General features: G+C 31.8%; 1 pseudogene; it reads left to right on the top strand.

Annotated features, from left to right (window-relative positions):
* The first annotated feature begins 9,676 nt into the window (after positions 1–9,676).
* LOC107020163 lies at positions 9,677–11,110 on the top strand (annotated as a pseudogene).
* Positions 11,111–11,669: the final 559 nt, after the last annotated feature.

Consider the following 11,669-nt stretch of genomic DNA (forward strand, 5'->3'; position numbering starts at 1 on the left):
ATACCCATATTTTATAACTGAGATATTTGAGAACTAATGAGTTTAATACAAAGGAAATATTAATTCGTAATTAAGATGAAACTAACTATGTCTCAAATATGCCTCTAACTGACTATAAATGCTGGTACAAGCCCCAACTAAGTGCGATCTGGATGTTGAGAACCTGAACCTATATCATCAGAAGATGTAACGCAAGTATGCGTCAGTACTTGAAGGTACTGACATGTAGGATAGACTAGAACTGAAATAAAACACAACTGAACAAGAACAAAAGCAAGTATAATAATCTGAACATAATATACTGAATTCTGAGCTAACTGAATGCAATGACAAAATTTATATAAAACTGAGACTGAATAATAACTGAATTGTAAATATGGTCGATGCATTAGAGTCTAATGATCTGTGGGAGCTACTAATAACTTATAATAAAACCACATGAGCTAAATGTGGAGTCCGATGTATATACCCCATGGAGAGGACCTTATATACCCTGCCAGAGGTATAAAGGCATGCTGGCGTGATCACTAAACTTATGCCCACAGAGGGGACTTACAACCTACTTGGCTAGTAGTTCTGGGACTATTTGGGTATGCTCAACCCTAGTCACACTCGGTATGATGCTAGTCCAAATGAATCTAAAATTAACTAATTATGACTTAGTTTCTCTAAATAATGGATAGTTCAAAACTGAACATGCAACAATTAATCTCGTAATTATGCAATTATAACTGAGGCATGTATATCTGAAGTAACTGAAATATCTGACCTAGCATGTGTAATTCAAGAACAAAGGAAATACATAGCTAGGGTTCTGAAATTCATGGAAGAATCTGAGTAATAACATGATAATCTGATTTGGAATATATAACTAATAAATTCATGAAGTTCTATTGAAGTTCTAGAAACCCTAAGTCTAATCATGATATGGGAATCAAGAATATCAGTGAAAACTAGGGACACAATTGGTGAAAGGAACCCAGTATTTAAATCCCACATGCCTGGTGATGAAATTCACGGAGAAATATTTAGATTTCGGGGCTAGAATTGATGGAAACTTGTCGCGTTCTTGAGCTAGGGTTCTTCATCCTTTTTATCATTTCTTGTATCTAATTTTCTAAGTTTTGATTTATGATTTTGACTTAGGTAAGTTTTAGTTACGTTTATGGGTTTAAATGGACTAAAATATGATTATTTAGGGTAAAAATGATGTATCTTAGGGTTTAAATAAAGTAAGGAAAGACCAAATGACCCCTGAGTTAATTATTGTCGGATCAAATGAAGTTCTAGAGTGGCAGGCCTTTGTTAAATCGACGGTCCGTCGTTTGGGTCCGTAGGTTGGGTTTGTTCGACATGCCTTTACTAAAACATACATAACTTTTTACTAGGATGTCTGATTTTAGAAAACTCGGTGTCTACGGAAAGTTAATTCTGTTAAATCTATTATTTCATATGTCATGGGACACGTAATAAATTTATGCTAGGAGTTATGATCAATTGATTGCATTTTCGCCTTAACTGTCTGCTAATTTACACCTACGATCATACCTATGGTACGTACGTCTTTCTACGGACCGTACTGGTCAATCGTGGTTCTTGTCAGAAAATGGTAAATGAGGTGTTGATCGATGGACACAGACTACGACCATAGTCTAACTTACAGACCGTAGGTCTGTCCGTGGATCGACACTTAGTCTAGGCTACATCGTGGAAGAGTTTCAGTCACAATCGATGAATGTGCAGTACGGGCCGTAGATCAGACTACGGTCCATCGATACTGATCGTCAATTGCACATGCAGATACATTGAAAAGCTAATTTTTGGTCTGCTTTGGATACAGGGTGTTACAGAACTACCAGAGAATTATGACATGAGTATTCTTTACAACCTAGGTAAGGTTACTATGATATGTGATGCTTTAATTAGGTTGTCTATAGGTAGTACCACCCATGTTATGAAGAAAAATAGACAGTTAGTGAAATATGTTCATAGACTTGCACTATTAAGAGCCAAAATAATTGATTCCATAGAAGGAGAAGGAGTGGTGATCAATGGGGATGAATCTTCATTAGTGTATGAACTGAAAGAAAAGGAAGACCTGGACCCAATTTTTCTCGATTTGAAGGCAAATGTTCATAATAAAAAAATATTAGATTTTGAACAAGGGGAGATGGTGTATTGAGATATCAAGGTAGGTTCTGTGTACCAATGGAGGATGGACTCCAATACAGGATCGTGGAAGAAGCTCATAGCTCTAGATATTCCGTTCATCCACATTCCACAAAGATGTATCATGACTATAGAGAGGTGCATTGTTTTATTAGTATGAAAAATGGTAGTATAGAATTTGTTGCTAAGCGTCCAAATTGCTAACAAGTTAAAGTAGAGCACAAAAGGCCTGGTGGGATTGCCCAGAATATAGAACTTCCAAAATGGACGTGGGAAATGATTAATATGTATTTCATAAAAAATTTACCAAGGTCTTACAGGCAGCATGCTTCTACTTAGGTGATTATGGATAGCATGACCAAACCAGCCCACCTTTTGGCAGTAAAGACTACCCATTCGGTAGAATATTATGCTAAGTTTTATCTTCAAGAGGTTGTAAGCTTTCATGGGGTTCCAGTCTCCATTATTTTAGATAGAGATGCACAATCTACTGCATAGTTGTGGAATCATCCCAGAAAGGAGTGGGTTCACTGTTAAATTTATATACTGTCTTCAATCCTCAAACAGATTGGAAAGCAGGGAATAATATTCAGACCTTATGAGAAACGAGTTAGAGTTTGAAGTAGATGATTGAGTATATCTAGAGGGTTCGCCCATGAAGCATGTTATGAGATTTGGCGAGAAGGGGAAGCTTAGTCCTTGGTTTACTGTCCTTTATAGAATATCTAAGAGAATTGGTATGGAATCTTATGAGTTAGAGTTACCACAAGAGTTAGCAGTGTTTCATCCGATATTTCACATCTACATGTTGAAGAAGTGCATGGGCAATTTTTCACTAATCATACCAACTAAATATATTGGAATCAAGGATAGTTTATCTTATGAAGAGATTTTGGTTCAAATTTTAGATCGCCAAGTCCGCATGTTGAGGAAAAAAGGTAGGATCAGTCAAAGTCCTTTAGAGGAACCGATTTGTTGAAGAATCTACTTTGGATGTTGAAGAGGATATGAATAAGAGATATCCACATCTCTTCGACTCCGTAAAACTTCCCAATTAAGGAACTAATCCTTTTCTTGGCATTTTATATATAGGTTAGCATGTTGTTCTTACATTTGCTTGTTGGATGTTTGAACTGAGTGGTTGACGCTAAACCCTTAGCCAAGTAAGAGTTATCTCATTTGAGGAAGAATGTTTCCAAGGGGGAGTTATTGTAACATCTCTCTATTTGAAATAACCAAGAAGAAGCTAAGAATTGAAAGTAGCCATTTTTGGCAAGAATGAAAATCTAAAAATTTTGTTACGCTCTGAAAAATTGAGATTTTTGTCGACTTCAAATGGCCATATATCGTTTCTCAGGATGCATTTGGTGTATTTCCAAATATGGTAGGCAACCTATTTAAATGATCTTTCAAATGTTGTTGAGTTTACGATTTTAAGTTTGTATGAGTGAGTTCTGCCCTTTGCAAGTTCGTCTATTTGAATAATGAATGTGTAATGCAGATTTTGAAAGGGTACTTTGGTCTTTTACTTTCCACATTGTTTTATTTTATTTTTGTAATTAAGATAGGGTTTAATGCGATTTAGATTTGTGTATGCTTTTACCAAATACACTAGGGTTTAGAGAAAGGAGAAAAGAAGATGAGAAAGGAGAAAAGAAGCAAGATTCATCATGATCGTCGAGTTTAGTTTGTGGATTTCGTCAAGGGGTGATCCTCGAGGTATGTGAGATCATATAGCATTAGGTCAGTTCACCCACGCACCAATCATGATTCAATTGCAGCAAAGTTTATTAGATACGAAAGTAAATCCCTTGAATTCTTGATGAAGTTCATTTGAATTCTTCTAGGTTGTTTTGTTCAAGTTTTCTTTAGATTTAGTTCATGTTTTTGGGTGTAATTTCAAGTTGAATCTAATATACATACCAATAAATGATTCTATGCTTTTGCGAAAATAACTTTGTAAATTAGAGGGTTTTGAGTTGAAAATGAAAAAGAAAAATAGGGGTTTCCGGGGATGAGGCTAGGGATCCACACCTCCAAAGGTACCCCAACATGGGTTGTGAACTTTGGGCTTTGAGGATCTGCACCAGCCAGAGCCCCCCAACCCTATCTCTTATCTTTACCCTATGGAGCTATGCACCTCTCAGAGCGCAAGGACACTAGCTCACCTCATCCCCCCCCCCCCCGCCTTTTTGTACTAGTTTCTTAGTGATGTACCTCAGTATTTTAGTTGATTTCAAAACTCTAATGTACATTTAAACATCATCAAAACATCCATAAGCATGTTATAATGAACCTTGAATCTAGAATCAAATTCAAGGAAAGATAAGATCAAAGTCAATAAAAGTATGAGTCAAGTCTAGAAGTTAGGAAGTAAGTCAAAGAGATGTTTATAATGTTTTCAAAAGTCATTGACAAAAGTTATAACTTTGTTTTAAGCCTTAAAGTTCAAGTTGAGTAAAGAGTAAAGGGTAAAGTTTAAAGTTCATTTCGTCAAAAAAGTATATGGACACTATTTACTCCCAACGAGTTGAAAATGTTTTCACATTTACAGAAGAAAGAATCCTTGATTTCTGGAGAGCCTTTGAGCTAGTTTTCAGAAAAGAGTAATCGCTTTCTAAATGAAAATACAGAGGAAACTATGATTCTCAAGATATCATTTGAGATAAGTTTTAGAGAAATTATCTCAAATCACATAAAAAAGTATGTTTTTAAAGATAAGAGCTAGTAACATATTCTGGGAGTAGTATTGAGCCAAGCAAATAGTATTTCCAATGTAATAAATCAACACCTATCATATATGTATTGCCATCTTAATACCTTGTTAAAAAAATTAATTAGCTGGAGTTTGGGATTATGCCAACAAACTTCTTGGTACAAAGAGATTAATCCTTGAGACCTCCCATGTTCATCTTCCTATAATCTAGGATGATTTTTCTACTAGTTAGATTGTGACTCGCCACTAATTGAAATAAAGGACTATAGAAAAATTGAAATTAAGCTACTTTGTAAATTAAGAAAGAGACGAATATCAAAAGGTATGCTACATTTTGGTAATATTTATATTTATCACAATCCATTCAAAATCATAACACAATGTGCCATTAGATGTTCATTTTCTGTGTTAATAAAAAAAAAAATTACTGTTTAGAACCAACCAATATCAGGAACATGTAGAATTAAGTTTGCTAGAACATCACGAAAAATAAGATAATTTGATGCAATTTAATAATTGAAGAGGAATTTGTATTCAAGCTTATTACTCAAAAAAAATTGTGTTCCTCAAATATCCTAAATTTCATACGCGATATTCAACCTAACATGTATATGCACATATAAAAAGTTCGAAAAGAAATGATTTTAAAAAATTAAAAATGCTTATCTGTAGGTATTCAAAAGTATAAATTTTAATAGAACAAAGGAGAAAACTGAAAAAATTGAAGGAGAAGAAAGGGGCAATGTAGTTTAGGAGAACAAATATTGACTAAGAATGAAAAAATCAAATAAATCAAATTGGACTTAAGTAAGAAGTATCATAATCTTCACCTATCTCAAGCTGGAAATTATATGCACTTGCCGTTCTTATAAAATCTTAATTTAATGCAAAACACCCCTGCAACAAAAACTTCTTAACATGCAAATACATAAGAAAAAATACCAATTATCACTTATTTTGCGTAGGAATAGTGTTAGTTTATGTCTATGAGTTGTACAGTGTTTGAAACGTCATGATGAAATTGTATCTTTTTGCACATCATGATTAATAAACTTTTAAATTTTAAAAGTAAAAGAGAAATAATTGAAGAGAGAAATACTATGCTTCCCAATTATTTTTTAAGACACATGTTGAAGAGAGAAATACAATGCTTTCAATTCTTTTTGAAGACACATGCAAATTAAAAAATTAAATTAAAAGAAAAGTTCATCATGAAAGTATATCCAAACCTAAAATTGAGAAATGATATGCTAATTAGCTGAAAATTTTTAACAAATCATGACACTTTAAATTCAAAGTCATGCAAAATGGAAAAAAATCATATATAGAAACACATGAAGCAACTTCAATGTGACTATTTAAATGTGGAAAATATATGAATAATGATGATTGAAGAGGAAGATAACAATGTGAGAGAAGAAGATGAAAGAAAAATGAGAGGAAGCCCCTCTATTTATAGTAAACTAAGGGTAGTTTGAACATGTATTTTTTGTGTCTTATCTGAAAAGTCATTACCTTCCAGAGAAGTCACAACCCTTTGAAAAAATCACAACTTATTGAAAAAAGTCACAACTCTACGGAAAAGTCACAATTAATCAAAAAATCAAAATTCTTTGAAAAAAGTCACGACTTATCGGAAAAGTCACAACTCATCGAAAAAGGCACAACCTAAGTTAGGGATATTATAGTAATTTAACATTCATGTTAGGATTTCATTCTTTTAAGGTAATATAGATGACTTTAATATAATTTGGAAGTATTATTGAGCGCTGATTTGGGATGAGTTCATAATAACTCAAGTCTCCGTAAACCATGTAGACATTATGGATGGATACGATCATACTTTTTAGATGATTCCTCAATGCTTATTAGAATAGACTAATGCATCCACTTAGTTGAGGTGTTCTACATTCTGTCAAGTTATAGAATAGTTCTACTACGTGGGCAAGACACTGTACCATCATAGAGCTCATAGCGATGGTGTTGTGTGTGTGTGTATATATACATAGACACACACACACACAGACATTGATTTTCTACCTATTCTTTAAATTCATTACACAAACTGGATCTTTATTGTTGTTTATGTATGCATTGAGTTGATTATCCATGAGTTGAGTATAGTCGAGACAAGTGTTTCCTTAGAATGAAGTTCAATCTTATGTTAAGGTTAGTTTTCTCCTCTCATGCTCGTACATTCATTGTACTAATGTCATTTTCCTGAATCATTTTATGATGCAGAAACACGTAACATAATCACGATCCACCGCCTCGTTGATCGAGTTAAGCTCTAAGACTAAGAGTAAGTTGATGAGCCTCCTTGCTTTCTGGAGGATCCCCTTTTACATTGTGTTTAGCATTTTTAGTTGTTAGGATGGTCGGTGGTCCTTTCCCGACATCCCTCATAGTATAGTGGCTTCATAGACACTTAGTTATTTGTTCTTTAGACTTTCCATTTTTAGTTGTTTATGTTAAGACTTGAACTGTCACTTTCACTAAGTAGAATGTTATATTTATAAAACAATCTAATTTAGTTTGATATAGTTTAGTTTAAATTGAATTTTAATTCTCTTATTAATGCTCTAAGTTTCCGCTAAGAGTCTTGCCAGGCCAAAGGTTCGCTTGGGGCTAGCAATGGTTCTCAAGAGCCAGTCTCGCCCAGAGTATAGGCTCGGGGCGTGACAGATGTATATGCTTTTTAAATCAGATAACTATCAACACCAAATTCATGATTATATTCAGACAAAACAAAGATGAAGTAACTGAAAAAATTAGAGTTTCAAAACCCAATTTATGAAACTCAATGGAATTCAAGCAAATAAAAAATTATTTTTGAAGCCCTAGCATTAACACATTGTAGCATTTTATTCTTTTTCACCTCATACCTTAACCAAAACACTAATATGCATGAATCATAACCATAAACTCAAAATAATTCAATCTTCAATAATCAAGAAACATTGATGGTATGTCTAACTTGCAATTCGAAACAACAAACTCAAAGAATTAGAGAGTGGAAGAACATGAGAGAGTGTATGTATATAGAATAGAATAGTAAGGAAAAAAAAGAAAATAATAGGGCATGACGAAAGGTTATAAGGTTAAGTTTTAAGATTTATGTGGAGAGATGCGGAGGTTGGAGGAATGGAGAACATTAGTATTTCGCCTATTAATTTGCCAAAACCCATTATGAAAATACGTTATAACTACGCTACATTGCATTTCATAAGTATGTCTATGTTCAAGAATAAGTTTGAAGGATGAAAAATTTGTTATGAGCGTGAAGAGGTGAAATTTTAATTATAATGAACAATGGGAAATATATTTTAAACGATGCAAGGAAAATAAGATTGATTATTCAAAGTTATTGGACTTTGTGATTTTACTAGAAATGGTTATTGTTGACAGGATTGTTTTCATGTTATTTATTAAAGTAGTTTACCAAATGAAATTAATTCAACAGATAATTTTTGAATGTATTTATATCTTTTCTTTTCTCGAACTACACAGTATCACAACTTATAATTATGTAAATAAACGTGTATCTTCTCTAAAACATAATATTTTTAGATGACATATGCAGTTACATTTTCAACACCAGAGCAGTCAAAATACTATGCTTGGGTACTCTCACCCTAAATTATAATTTCATGTATTTGGAATAAGAAAAAGAATCAAACATATGAGTCCACGAAATTATAGGAATTTTTAAAACTTTTGAATACATATCAAAGTTTAGTGAAACATCAATATGACTCATTGCTTGAAATTTTTTGATTCCTTAGGTTACGTAGGAAAAATGAATAGTACCGACATTTCCTTGTTTGAGTATTTCAAATTGCTGAACCCTTAAAGGCAATAAAAAAAAATTACACTCTTTATAGAAAATTTATACTGAAGATAGATAATATATATGTATTATATATTAAGTTTTTTATATATTATTTTTCATGTGCTTAATTCTTTATATTCTAATTTTGAACCAAGTTATTATGTTTCTGGTTATCTTTTGAAAATAAAATTTATAATCGAATATGTACATATGTCATGCTTTATATATTTTATTTGATAGCACGGGATATATATGATAATAAGCATACTAATTATTATTGTATTTTGTATTTCTTAGTCTAAATTACTATTCATTCGTGTATTTCTTGCATCATTTTTTATTGAATGATAAAGATGATTCTCGGAACTACAAAAATGTCATGCTTTTGTGTATTTAATGTGTTAGCATTGTATCTCGAATTTGTTCGCAAACATTATATCTAATGATAAACATATTGCTTGCTATATTTATCCTTTTTCCCTTATATTAAAGTACACATGCATTTCTTGCATTTTTTTCAGTGAATTATAATGATGATTCTTCAAAAAAATAAAAATATCATGCTTTTGTATCTCTAAATCGTCAGCACACATTATATTTGATGATAAACATTATTTATTTATTTTTCACTTACTAATAAGTATTCATGTATTTTATATTTATATTTTTTGCTAATTATTAAATTTATTTTCAGAATAATAATAAATTCAGATACTTCATGGAGCTTCTAGAAAGTTCAGTAAAATATCTTTTAATATTTTTTTATTAAATAAATATTTATATTATATCAAAACTTAATAGTTAAAGTGAATATTTAAAGAATATGGTGAATTTTATAGATTTGTTTTTGTATCTAGAACCATCTATTTACTAGTATAAATATGTGTCACCCTAATAAGTTCTAACCAAGCCAGTTCAGAAAAATAATGTTCTCCAGTCCAAAACCCTCATTCTCCTTCATGAATACTTCTCTCCTCACCACCCAAAACATGAAAATTTGGAAGAATGAAAAGCCTCATGTTCTTATATCACTTTTCCCAGGCAAAGGCCAAATCAACCCATATCTTCAATTTTTCAAAGAATTAATCAATTTAGAAATTGAAGTCACTTTAACCACGAGCCTATCAACTTTCAGCAAAATAAAAAAAACTCCCCAACTTTGAAGGATTAAGATTTGCTCCTTTGTGTGATGGCTATGACGGTAAGTTCCAATGAAGCTCAATTGATGATTTTCATTTTTTCTATTCTTCTGTAAAGTCTCGTGGGTCGAAATTCATTTTCAATTTGATCCAATCAAATGCAAAAAATTGTACCCCTTTTTCATATGTTATTTATAAAATTGTCATGAAATGAGTTGGTTTAGTGGTCAAAAAGATTAATGTCTCATCGACATTATTTTGGATCCAACCTGCCACAGTTTTTTGTGTTTACTATTATAGATTAAAAAACTATTCTGATTATTTAAAAAACTGAAATGTTAAGGATAATATAGTGGAGTTACTGGAATTGCCACCACTTAGTCCAATTGATTTCCCATCTTTTGTGTTTGATGACATGGAAATTACCAATTGGGCAGTTAAGTCTATTAAAAGATAAATTGAAATGTTGAAAAGTGAAGAAAATCCAAGAGTTATTTTCAACACTTTTGATGCTTTGTAGTTTGATGCTTTGAGAATTATAAAGCATGTTACTATGGTGCGAATTGGGCCTTCAATTCCTTCAGTATTACTTGATGATGATACTTTTCGAGCTTATATGATTGAGATTAGTTCTAATAATTATATGGATTGGTTGAACTCAAAGGATAAGGGATCAATTATATACATAGAATTTGGTAGTTACTATGGAATATCAACTCAATTGATGGAGGAGATTGGTGATGGATTGCTGAAATGTGGGAGGCCATTTTTTGGGCGATTAGGGAAGGACAATATGGTTATAAGATGGAGGAGAAGTTGGGTTGCAAAGAAGAACTTGAAATCAGGGGAAGATAGTGAGTTGGTGCTCACAAATGGAAGTTCTTAAAGACCCTTCTGTTGGTTGTTTTTCTGTCTTATTGTGGATGGAATTCAACTTAGGAGAGCATAGCATCTGAGGTTCCTATTGTGGCATGTCCACTTTGGAACAATAAAGTTTGTAATGCAAAAGTCATTCTGGATATCTAGAAGAATGGTATTAGAGTTAATGCCGGTGAAAGTGGTGTCGTGGAAAGAGATGAGTTCAATAGATGTATAACGATCGCGATGGGAAGCAGCAAAAAAGGGGAAGAATTGGGAAGAAATGCCAAGAAATGGAGTGATTTAGCTAAGGAAGCTATGAAGGAAATTGGTTCATCAAATGTGAATCTCAAGGGTTTTGCTAGTGATTTTGTACTTGGTCATGATGAGTACTAATCACTCGTGAAAAGATGATTTTAATAAAATACCTAGTAATCAATTAGTTATTAAGAGCCTCTTCTCCGTTTCGGAAAAAATAGTGAATCTGTTTGAAATTACTCGTATGAAATAATTTTCTTTGTTTCTTAAATCATTATTTTATTTTCTTCCTCACTTAAAACATTAAATGTTTTCTTTCATTAATTTCTTATATTTTCACTTTTATTTATTTTTAGAAATTTATCTTTGTTTTAAAAAATACTTTTGATTTTATTTACTCATTTTAATATCTATTCGAAATTAACTTATTTTTATATGAGACTTTTGTAATTAAATTTCAAATAAAATCAAAAGGAAAGAAAAAAAATAAAAAGAATAAGTAAAATTAATAGAATAATAAAAGAGAAAAAACAATGAATAACGGTAAACAAATTAATAAGTATAAAACAAAGCATATGTGTATTAATTTGATTTACATACAAGACAAAATAAAGACATCAAAGAATTATTTAAAAAAATACATAAAAATCTTTTTTAAAAAACATTTAATCATTTTTTAAAAAAATTATCTACGTAT

The sequence above is a fragment of the Solanum pennellii genome, chromosome 5, assembly GCF_001406875.1.
Source record: "Solanum pennellii chromosome 5, SPENNV200".
Lineage (NCBI taxonomy): Eukaryota > Viridiplantae > Streptophyta > Magnoliopsida > Solanales > Solanaceae > Solanum > Solanum pennellii.